General features: G+C 35.4%; 2 pseudogenes; one reads left to right on the top strand and one right to left on the bottom strand.

Moving 5' to 3' along the window:
- Positions 1 to 12,877, top strand: part of LOC148522640 (uncharacterized) — an 808,266-nt pseudogene that overhangs the window by 141,264 nt on the left and 654,125 nt on the right.
- Positions 1 to 12,877, bottom strand: part of LOC148522649 (uncharacterized) — a 68,345-nt pseudogene that overhangs the window by 25,428 nt on the left and 30,040 nt on the right.

Below are 12,877 nucleotides of genomic sequence, written 5' to 3'. Positions count from 1 at the left end.
CTGAGATTAAGTGTCTATGACATTACCTACCAGATTGTTAAGAGTTAATCAGAAGAGGTTTGTTCTTTTTATGTATTGATGCAAGAAGTATATGTTCTTATGTGTGATTGATTAACTAATTGATTAACTCATTTTCTTCTTGGGATATAGTTTCTATCCTTTTGTAAGCCTTCAAGGCATTAAAAAAACAAACAAAAGATCAGGTGCACATCATTTGTTATTCTATACTGTTGTTTCTAGGGGCCAAACTGTTCTCAGATGATCTCTCACTCCTCATTGATGGCTGTATGGTAAGTGAGGAGAAGCAGAATTCAGAGTGACAGTGTCTTTACCCCAACTTTTCTGATATATCAATAGTGTATGGTATTCCTAAATAAAATAAAATTGTTTGCTCTTGGTCTCTTAAGGTGATATATGAGAATTCATAGAATGAATAATTATTATACAAACTAATAAGAATATAATCTTGCTATTACAGCCAAATAATAAAAATTATGCTGCTTAATATATTTTCGCCAACAAAATTGATAGACATGAATTAATGCTAATTTAAGACTGGATTTATTTGTTAGATAGTATATTCATTGAATATTTATTAAAGGAGGCACTAATACATTATTTATCTGATTATATGTCTGACCATAATATTTTTTCCAGTTAATCAATCAACTTTGCCTGATCCCAGGACATAATTAATTGATATACTTAGCTGGATATGATGACATAAAATAGATGTACATGTTCTATGTTGTGAGTCGCTGTCTGTTCATATTACATGATAGGCATTAAAATGCCAATAAAAGTTATGTTTTAAATATATACTAAATTAATAATTCAAGAGTGCTCACAAAACAGAGTTTCTTTCCTTTCCTATATTTGTGCTTCTGGATAGTGTTACAATTTTTAATGATCTTGTTTCATAATATACATTTGTTACTATGTTACTGACTTTAGTGTATGTCTCTGTCTCCTTCAGACTCTGTAGTTGCTTCTCTTTTTACCTGTGGTTTATTGCTGTGAGGGTGACTCACTCACACCACTACATCAAGACTAAAGGTTGATTAACTCTCTAATGCCTGGGAATTTGTTTGCAATTTATCTTATTGCCAGATAATCATTTTCTATTGGAAGCATTGTTAGCACAATTTAACATGGATCCAGCAGACAATATTGAATGATAGGTGTGATGGCTAATGCCAACTGCTGTCATTAATGCTCACTGAACTAAGTAGTGGGTGAATCTCCACTTCTAATAGTAAAAATAATGCACAGTATATCTGTATATCAACATTCCTAAGACTATAAGGATATAAACATAATATGTCAGGATGGGATGCAGTCAGGATACTTGCTGGTGCTATCCTGTCTGCCTATATCCTGATACTGCCAGCCTGACATAGGACAAATGATAGGCATAAAAATCCTGATGTAGCCCTAATGTAAAATCCTGACACCCGGAATACCGAACTAATGCAAGATGGGTGTATTAGTGGGCAGCCGCAGGGTGGAGTGTTAGTTTTAGGGAACCCAGAGGGGACTTAGGGTTAGCCACCCCCCTGGGGGGTTAGGGTTAGGGTAGGGAAATGGGGGGTTAGAGATAAGCACCATAAGGGAGGGATAAGGGTTAGGCAGCCCCCTGGGAGGGTTAGATTTAGGGTGCGGGGAGGGGGGTTTGGGTTTAGGCACTAATGTGGAGAGGTTTTGGTTAGGCACTAGTGGGAGTTTAGGGTGAGGCAACACTAAGGGGGGGTTAGGGGAGATAGGGGATTGTTAGAGTAATTACCAGCCCCAGTCAGGAATTAGGTCCATTGTGCATCCGTTAGTGGTATTTCATCCAGCGGCAATTCAGTCGCTGACATTAAATACAGATTTCTGTGAGGACACTTGAGTGTGGAAGCTGGGAAAGGAATAACCAGGGATAGAAAGTACATATATATATATATATATATTTATACAGATATATATATATATATATATATATTTATACAGAGATATATATATATATATATATATATATATATATATTTATACAGATATATATATATATATATATATTTATATATATATATATATATATACACTGAAGGAAACAAGGCACCTTATTTATTGTTTTATCATACATAGTTTCACATAGAAGGAATCTTAGTACTGAGAGGAGCTGCTGGAACTTTTAACTGGATAGACAGCTCTTTCCTCTACTAGTCCCAGCACCTGTATGAGCAGAACAGCTGTATATTACAGAGATTAGTCACAACATAGTAAGCACAATCAACACTTGCACCAGTTCCTTTGAGTATTTATTTTCACATTCACATTATCTATTTGTCCCTTTCTTGTTGCCACATTTTATGTTCTTTTATTTTGTTGATATATGTTAACATGGTGATAACGCTATATAGTTCTGGATTACTTAAAAACCTTATTTGTAATAGAGAGCACTTAAATAATTCCACACAAATATAGATTCTAAAATCAATGACAATGCTTTTATTTAAAGACAGCTTAATCATACATATATTTTGTCAATTCAGACATACAACAAAAAACATAGGTTATACTAACAGCAGTAGGGAATACTTCTAAAATAAATTTATGAGACCCTGTATAGAATAGCTGGATAGCAGTCAGTCAATATTTCATACATATGTAATGGCACCCCATGACCCTCTTTCTGTTTTCTCTCCTCGGTTCTCTGACTGCTTCCCCCTCCCTGTCTCTCTGCTCATATTTATACCTTATTTTTGTTTATACCTCCAATTAATCCAATTAGTTTAATTAATCTAATTAATATCTGTACATACTAGGTATTCATTGGTCATCTGTGCTTTAGACATAATATTTACATAATTCCGAGTTATGTTTTTGTTCCCATGTAGAAATCTGACATGATTGCCCATTTAGCCTTCATTTTTGCTTATTGCAATTAAATGCTACCTCAGTTAGCTCATTTGTTTATATAAAAACTGAGACTTGCTGTCAGCTCTTCTGTGCATGTTAAAATTTATTAATTTTAAACCTATATTTCTTATTGCTAAAACAATGTATATAGCAGTTTATCCTACACATATCTTCGCAGTTAATCACACCTACAGAGAAATAAAACAGTAATCCCTACACACTGTTTAATACATCATTTAACATGCTTTTAGCTAAGATATAAAACAAAATGGTTGCCACATTAGATACACACTTGCCTACTTTAGGCCTGGGGCCATTCGACAAGTGTTGGCCTTCCACAACTCGCACAACTAATATGTATATTCTCAATTTATATAGGCTCTTAATTACAGTGCAGGAAAAGAAAGTTACATAACCATGCATATATTTATGAGTTGTTGAAAGAATATGTACTAAACGTCCACATATTCCTGTTTTAGCAATGGATAATATTAACTGTTATAAATTTTTTTATAAAAGTTATGTTTCAAACCCAGGATAACTGCTATTTTATTGCTAGTTTGTTGTGTCCTACAATATTAGGTGTTAGAATTAGCACCGCCTTATACCATGATAGTGACAAATTATATTTTAAAAAGGTAAATAATTATTTTAGGCAATTTTTCGTTACTTCACATACACATTGTTTATTACATTACACGTGTGCAGAGGATCAAGTACAGATGTTTCTACTCTCGTGTCTTTAACAAGATTATTTTATATAAAACACTTGTCACATTCAGAAAATAACCATGTCCTAACATGTAAACATGTAGAAGGGATACAAGTTAACCTACTTAAAGATATTTATAACATTTATACCCCTTGAGTGATTCCTCATGATAGTGTTATCTTACTATTAAAACACCTGCTGCATTCAGATCATGTAAATGGCTTCTCTCCTGTGTGACTTCTCTTATGTGTAGCAAGATCATGCTTGTTGGTAAAAAAAAAACTCTTGCAGCATTCAGGGAATTTAATTGGCTTCTCTGCTGCATGAATCCTCTGATGTCTAACAAGACTTTCTTTCCTGGAAGAACACTTGCTACATTCAGAGCATATAAATGGCTTCTCTCCTGTGTGACTCCTCTGATGTATAACAAGTTTTATCTTCTCATTAAAATACTTGCTGCATTCAGAGCATGTAAATGGCTTCTCTCAAGTATGAATCATCTGAGGTGTAACAAGTTCATACTTGTTGGTAAAACACTTGCTACATTCAGAACATGTAAATGGTTTCTCTCCTGTGTGACTCCTCTCATGTATGAGAAGTTGTGATTTATATGTGAAGCTTTTGTCACACTCAGAGCACAGATGTGATTTCTTTGCTATGAGACTCATCATGCAGTTGATGAAAAATTGATTAGCTGTAAAAGTACTTTTCTATTCATACAAGGAAAGTAGCATTTGTGAATCCCCCAGAAGTAGAAATTAGGTATTTATATTGCTTGATTAGAGAACAATGTCACTTTCCACAATGTCTTCTTTTGTTGTTAGTGGAGATCCTGCTCTTTATTTGTCCTGTAAAAAAGTAAATTTTTAAATGCATTAATGTTACTGTGTTACATCAACTTTTAGAATATTAGTGTTATATTGTAATTAGAACATAATCTTTATTTCAATAAACTAGCAAATAAAACCCAGTCATTGCAAATTGGCAAATTGCTATATCCTCATTTCCAGTCAGATATGCAGCATAGAGACCTCTCCCCTCCTGAAGCAGATAAATACTTGTTATACAACACACAGTCTATTACCATTTCCACAAATATAGTGTAATCCTCATACTGTGACCCAGGGGTGTATTAGAAGGTTCCCAGGGTGCTTGCAGTGCACTGAGCATAGCAGTAGACTCTGGGCACTAGTCTGTGCCCAGATTCTACTGCGAATGCACAGGTCACTAGGAAAATGGCAAGGCAGCCATTTCCACATCTATTTCTTTACAGCAAATGTGCAAAATTATGGCAAAAACATTGGTGCAGGGTGTGTGGTGTGGGCCCCCCTGGACTCAGAGGCCCATGAGTACTGTACACCCCAAACCCCTGCTGTATCCTCAGAATGTGCAGATTATACATTACACTCCCCCAGCACTAACTATAGATAGGTAACACATGATAAAGATCCTGTCATACCTACTGTCAGCTGATGCACCAGGATGCTGCTATTATCTCTGCACACACCATGGGAATGGGGATAATGTGACCATCTCACCGTCATTTACCTCAGTGTGATGTGTGCAGAGGAATCAGTGATCATTGCTGTATGAGACACCAGGTTTTTAAAAGGTAAATAATAATTGTTTTGTGTTAGAGACATAGGTAGGTTTGGTGTAAGGGCCTAGGGTACATCTCAAAATCCGAAGAAAACTATGCTTAACAAATTTTACTTAATAGTTTGTATTATGAAACAAATATGCATGTGTCCAGCAGCATATGTGCGTTATCTAAGAGTAAGGGATAAATTTACTAGAGTAAAAAAATTTTTAGATGGAGTTTTAGAAGTATTGTTGCCAATGCAATCAGATTCTATGTATTATCTTCTAGAGAGTGCTAGTTAAATGTTAAGGACAATCTTATAAGTTTCTATGGGCAACATCACTTCTAAAACTAACTTCTAAAAACTATCACTTTAGTAGATTTACCACTAACACTAAGGGGCAGATTCAATTGGAAATGAGGTTTTAAACTCAGAGGCTGCATCATGTGATCAAATAGAAATAATGCACACTTAATACTGAGACTATGGGTTACCACATGCTACCTGTGAGTTTCTCACACTGGGCATTTGACAACTAATCATGGGAATAAATACCATGGTTGCTAGGGGGAGGCTACTATGGGGCCCATAGCTAAGGAGGGCCCATCTTCCTTGTCAAAGTTACATGTGTTATATACATTTTTCACCATTGGGTGGTACATAGGGGCCCTTACAAACTTTTGCTATGGGGCCTTAAAATACCTTGTTATACCCCTGCAACTAATGGAATAGCTCTGGGCATGAAACCAGAGCTTTTTCCACATGGAAAACATTGTGGGTAATTGAATATGCATATGAGGGTATCAGAACTAAATATAAAAGTAAAAAAATATACTAACCTGATGCACTGAGCGATATGTAAGATACAATGATGGAGCTGCCACCTAGTTACCCCTTTATATATACTAACCTGATGCATAGAGTAATATGTAAGATACTATGAAGTAGCTGCCACCTAGTTACCCCTTTATATATACTAACCTGATGTACAGAGTAATATGTAATATACAATGATGGAGCTGCCATCTAGATACCCCTTTATATAAACTAACCTGATGCACAGAGTAATATGTAATTTACTATGAAGGAGCTGACACCTAGATACCCTTTTATATATACCTACCTGATGCACAGAGCAATATGTAAGATACTATGATGTAGCTGCCACCTAGATACCCCTTTATATATACTAACCTGATGCACAGAGTAATATGTAAGATTCAATAAAGAAGCTGCCACCTAGATACCACTTTTTATTTAGTAACCTGAAGCATAGCATTATATGGAAGATACTATTGATTTTTTTGTTATTCTAATAAAAAAATTAAATATTGAATATTTCTGGATGAAATTATAAAGAAAAACTAGAGCTTTTAGACACATGGAAACACTGTATTTGTAGAGTATTTAGACAATACATAATTGATACAATAGTATTGATAGAGATTGCATAGCTATATTACATAGATGAGCCCACAATTTGGGAATAAACTAAAAAAAATCTACAAATGTCTCTCTATGTATCAATTTATTCTTAGGTACTATATAATTACCTTACTCTGGAGAATTATCAATTTGTCTATTTATGTCCAGCTCTCCAATCAGTCTCTAAACCAGCAACTCCTCCATCAGCTATCAGTAGCCTGATACAGCCTATTTATAGTCATTCCTCCCCCATTTCCCTGCAGTAGTTCCCAGGATGACCAGAAGAATTTCCTACACTGAGAGGTGATATACAGTATAAACATAGCAGCTTCCCGTACCTAGCTCCTTGTCTTGCAAATGATGTGTAAATATTCCTAAAGTCACTTACTACAATGGGAGAGGCTAATTACACCTTGGCAGAGGTAACACCTTGAATTCTAGCTAGATCACAGCAGCCTCTGGCCTCCTGTTATGTCACCAAAGGGACCTTTTCTTTAGGAGTCACCTATTGTCTAGGCAGAGTTTCAACAGAAAGACCTGTTCTACATATCAGCAGGAACCTCACAATGATGCTATAAATTATAACATTAATAGACAAACTGTATGTATAGTAAAAGTCAATGTTTCTTCAAATCTGAATAAAATTATATTTCATCTGATGTTAGAAATTGTGATATAAAGATTTAATTTGAGTTTCTTAGACATATATAAATAGCTTAGTTGATGTCCATGTCTTAATTTATTTTTAAAATGAGAATTTTAATGAATTTATTTATTATCATTTTTTTCTTGTTAATGCCTAAGGCCAATCATTGGTGTTATCAGAGGGTATTGGTGCAAAACCATGATTGTTTTTGTAGAAGTTATACTATGTCAAGAACAGATCAAATCAGCCCATATTTAGGGGAATATGTATCAAATCTTAATGTGAGATAAAATTATGAGGTATATATCACCAACCATTCTGCTTCTATCTTGCATTTTGCAGGCTGTGTTTAAGAAATTATAGTTAGAAGCTGATTGGTTGGTGATATATATTTCACAATTTTATCTCACATCAAGCTTTAATACATATGCCCCATAGGACAGTGCATCATTTTTTAAAAAATTTAAGATCATACAATCTGGGAAATTACAACAACTTTGAAAGTTTCACAAAGTGCAGGTGCAAACACCATACAGCGCTATTATGTAACAGGTTCCCATGAGGATGAAGGATATTGGATACATTTATTATTGTCACTGCCTTCAGTTATCACCTATAAATAGCACTTCAGTATAGAGGCCAAATTAATGATAATCTGAGTTCAAGCAGCAGATACATCTCACTATTTAAAATTCAAAAGAGACCTAAATCAGGTCTTTATTGTAGAATTGCTGTAAAGTAAACACTACTATTGGAGAAAAATAAGAAGACTCCCCATCTACCCCATCTGTGTCAAACCTGTTTGGCTTCCATTCCCTTTTAGAATGTAAGCTCTTATGAGCAGGGCCCTCTACCCTCTTGTGCTTCTCCCTACTTTAGTTTCATCTACTTCTTACCCCCCACTAGGTCACCTAACACTTGGTTACTTATGCTCTGTTGCTTATCTGGGTGATATGGTCACTAATGTAGCAATATATATTATCCATGTCCTGGTCCTGTATTGTATTGTATTGTACTGTATTGTATTGTTCTGTAAGTCGCTTGTCTACAACTTGTTTATGTACTTTGTAAGGCGCTGCGGAACATTTGTGGTGCCATATAAATAAATGATAATAATAATAGTAAATATAAAGGGATATCTAGCTCAGTGCATCAGGTTAGTATATATTTTACTTTTAGTAATTACCTCTACAGACTCTGGGGCTAAAAGGGCACCATGATCATCAAAGACGTATTTGACCCAGGTGGCACTATTCTTTCATTTACACAGCTACAAGAAAAATATGAACTCCCTTGCTCTCATTTATTTATGTTTTTGCAGAAATGTCATTATGCCCAATCCCTAGAAAATCCTCTATGAGCCTAAGACACTCCAGATGTTTTATCTCAAATACTCTCTTAATGCTCTTTATGTTGTATGACTAAATTTAGAATACATCATCTCTACTCCCATTTAATTGATTTGAACTCACAAGATTGGTCCACCATTTCCCAGACATGGCACACAGAAATACCTGAGTTACCTGACTTTGAGTTGATCCTTGCAAATTTGGTTTGTTCTACCTAACCTTAAGTCACCACGGCTACAAGAGATACACCTTAGAGTATTGAATCAGACTTATTTATCTGCTCACCATAGAATACACTTTGTGCCATTGGCCACTGGGAATTGTATCAAATGTAACCACTCAAATGCCTCTCCATTCCATAACCTCTGGTATTGTGGAAAGGTTGGTAGGTTTTGGAACAAACTCTTATATTACTTAAATTCTTAATTGAAACTTACATTATCTACTTACCTTTTTACTGGCTTCTCTGCCTGGGAGTCAGAATCCTCCAAAGATCCTTTGAAACCCTCCTTGATGGTTATGGTAACAGGAGCCAAGCAACTAATTCTCAAACATTGGATTCTACGATCCTCTTCCACATTTAGTGAATGGAAAGTTTATATGCTAGAGGTACTTTACTGGGAAATACACATGGCTATTTTTAATATCGAAAAGGGAGTCTTAGCTTTCTCCTAAAAATGGGAAGTTTATATAGAGCGTCTTCATGCCCAAACTCAGACTAACATCTGGAGGGTTTTTGAACACACAGGGGGTAAATTTACTAAAGTGAGAGTTTTTAGATGTGAGTTTTAGAAGAGATGTTGCCCATAGCAACCAATCAGATTGTACTAAACATTTAACTAGCACCTTCTTGAAGATAATAGCGAGCAACTGATTGGTTGCTATGGTCAACATCTCTTCTAAAACTCACATCTAAAAACTCTCACTTTAGAAGATTTACCCCATAGAGTGATTTCTGTTTTGGCAGGTCACTTAAGATAATTTCTTGTCTAATTTCCTTCTATTTTATCTGACTTGCCCTAATTATCTTTTATTTTACTGTGATGTCCTCAAAAAGTAAGAGAGTACATAAATATGGTCTACTGCATAGTTATAGCTAGATATGCCTCCTCTTTTAGGTTTAGTCTGACTGGTACTTAATTTCTTAGATTTTTAAGCCATTAATGCTACTCCCTTCACCTACAGTATTTTGCTCAATGGGTCTCTGTTGTGACATTGGTATTATAGTACTTTATAGTACTTTAAAATACTTTATAATACTTTCTTAAAATATTTTATTAGATTGTAACATACTATAATTTTACTTAAATTATTGTGCATAATGCATATTATTGTTATTGTTTTGATATTGCAAATTCTTACCTGCATTTTTTTTGTATGTATTTCAGTATATTCCTAATTCCTACCTGTTCTGTGGGATTTATTGTATTTAATTTCCTGATGTTATTAACTCCCACTTTCCTGAACTTTAGAAATGTATATATAGTTGTAAAGATTTTAGCTCACATTTTTTGCTTTTTGTATTTATTTTCTTCAACTGTATTACTATAAACTTGTAGTTATAGACTAAAAAAGAAAAAAACACTTGTAACAGCAACTTTTATATTTGCTTCACGTCAAGAGGCAATGGAGACTACTATTCAAAGATTGAACTGTATTTTATTTTATTCTTGAGATGTATGATGTACATTTTTTTTGTTGTTCAATAAAAAGATTCCAAAGGAAAAAAAATAAAATAATACAATTAATTAATCTTTTAAACAATAATTTCATTTTTGGGGTGTCCCTGCTCAGTACTGAATGAAGTACAAAAAATACAATACTTCTTATATTATTTTCATTATATGCATAATTTTTTTTTCTATTAAAAATACATAATTAGCAGATGATGATACTTTCCACCTCCGGCAGTGCACATAGGGGTGGTTTCTAAGCACCCAAAAAAAACACTGACAGAGGGTAAAGCAAGCAGCACCATGTTATTAATCCCCACCCAATCATGGCATATTGCTACGATTTGCATTTCAATGGGGAGGATGCGGAGCCAATATGATGCAATAAAATTAGAATTGCATCATTTAGCCCTGCCCCTTCCTATTTGACCCACAAATCATAACATATTGCAGTGAGGGGTCTGGGCTTATTGACATGGTGCCTTGTCCCATCTCCATCTCCAACCTGCAGCTTCTGCATGGTAAGTATGTGTGTGTGATATATATGTGTGTGTGTATATATATATCCAACAAATAATAATGTGTCACTCCAAGTCTGGCATCTTTGGTGAAAAATCAGGTGCTATTTTAATCAATGTTTTGGGGTCCAGTACCCCTTCCTCAGGAAATGTCAATTAAAACAGCACCTGATTTTTCACTAAAGATTCCAGACTTGGAGTGCCACCTTTTTGTTTGTTGGTTATGTCAGGGGTGAGTGAACCCCAGGAGGAGGGCACCCAAACAAGTTAAAAAGAGGTGCCAGATACCAACAGAGCACTGGAGAGTGATTTAAAACAGATGTGTCCACATACATATATCCATGCACTACAAGTCGTGCTACACTTAACGTGGGAGCTCCTTGTAAATCGGTAGCGCCAAGTGTTTTTATTGAGACTTTTTACCTTCAAATGCATATTATATACACAGTGATGTGAATCACTAGTACAAGCAGCTTCTGCTGAATAAAAATATATGCAGCATGTCTATGGTATATGTGTTTCTGTGGGTGTATCTGCATGTGTAACACTACCTACAGTGTTAGTGGCTGTAACAGTGTAGTGTTTCTCATGTAGATATACTCATACTCTCTCACAGAACATAGGCATGCTGCACATCATCTTATTCAGCAGAAGCTGCTAGTGCTAGAGTTTGCATCACTGTGTGAATAAGATGCATTTGAAGGTAAACAGTCACACAAAAAATGCTTGGCACCACTGAGTCACGACACGACATGGCGTGATTAGATTGGTTGTTTAACGTACAAGGAGGCTAGTTGTATGAGGACCCATCTGTAAATATATATATATATATATAAAAATCATACAAACTCGGGACTCACTTGCTTTTCAACTGCAACTCCTTTGAATACGGGGAATGTTGGTTCCAAAATATTGCAATAATTTGTTAAGCTGACCACCACTTCACGGTTATTCCCATCTGGCCAGTCCCTACACTGATTCTCAGATAAATGATCTTGGTCTGTCACCTTTGGCTCAAGCTTGCACATGTTTTAAATATGAATATGGGTCCTGGCTTAAAGAGACAGGACCACACCCAGGGATATCAGTTAATAAGCACCTGGTAATAGAATAAAAAAAAGTTTGTCTTACATTTGAAAAACAGGGTGCCCTAGCAAGTGTGACCACAAAATTTAAATAAATGACAGGCTTAATTCACGGCAATCAACCATCTGGGTGCCCTTGGTATGTGACCACACCATCTACATAAAAAATATCATACAAACTCGGCACTCACTTGCTTTTCAACTGCAACTCCTTTGACTTTAGGGAATGTTGGATCCAAAATATTGCAATAATTTGTTAAGCTGACCACCACTTCATGGTTATTCCCATCTGGCCAGTACCTACACTGATTCTCAGATAAATGATCTTGGTCTGCCACCTTTGGCTCAAGCTTGAATACATTTTAAACATGAATATGGGTCAGATGGTTGAGTGCTGTGAATTAAGCCTGTCATTTATTTAAATGTTGTGGTCACACTTGCTAGGGCACCCTGTTTTTCAAATGTAAGACAAACTTTTTTGTATATTACCAGGTGCTTATTAACTAATATCCCTGGGTGTGGTCCTGTCTCTTTAAGCCAGGACCCATATTCATGTTTAAAATGTATGCAAGCTTGAGCCAAAGGTGGAAGACCAAGATCATTTGTCTGAGAATCAGTGTAGGGACTGGCCAGATGGGAATAACCATGAAGTGGTGGTCAGCTTAACAAATTATTGCAATATTTTGGAACCAACATTCCCTGTATTCAAAGGAGTTGCAGTTGAAAAGCAATTGAGTGCCGAGTTTGTATGATATTTTTTCTGTAGATGGTGTGGTCACATGCCAAGGGCACCCCAGATGGTTGAGTGCCGTGGATTAAGCCTGTCATATATATATATATATATATATATATATATACATTTTTTTGGAAGCAGGCAATAGGAATTAGGGTTTACACCAGCAATAAATATTCAGACTGATATGTAAAGTATGATATATGCTGAAAAATTCAAATATGCTGCTGGAAAAAGTGCTGCTTGAAAGAAATT

This window comes from Taudactylus pleione, unplaced genomic scaffold (genome assembly GCF_031769625.1).
Source record: "Taudactylus pleione unplaced genomic scaffold, aTauple2 ptg000145l, whole genome shotgun sequence".
NCBI lineage: Eukaryota > Metazoa > Chordata > Amphibia > Anura > Myobatrachidae > Taudactylus > Taudactylus pleione.
Note: the sequence above shows the minus strand (reverse complement) of the source record. Positions and strands in the feature narration are given on the sequence as shown.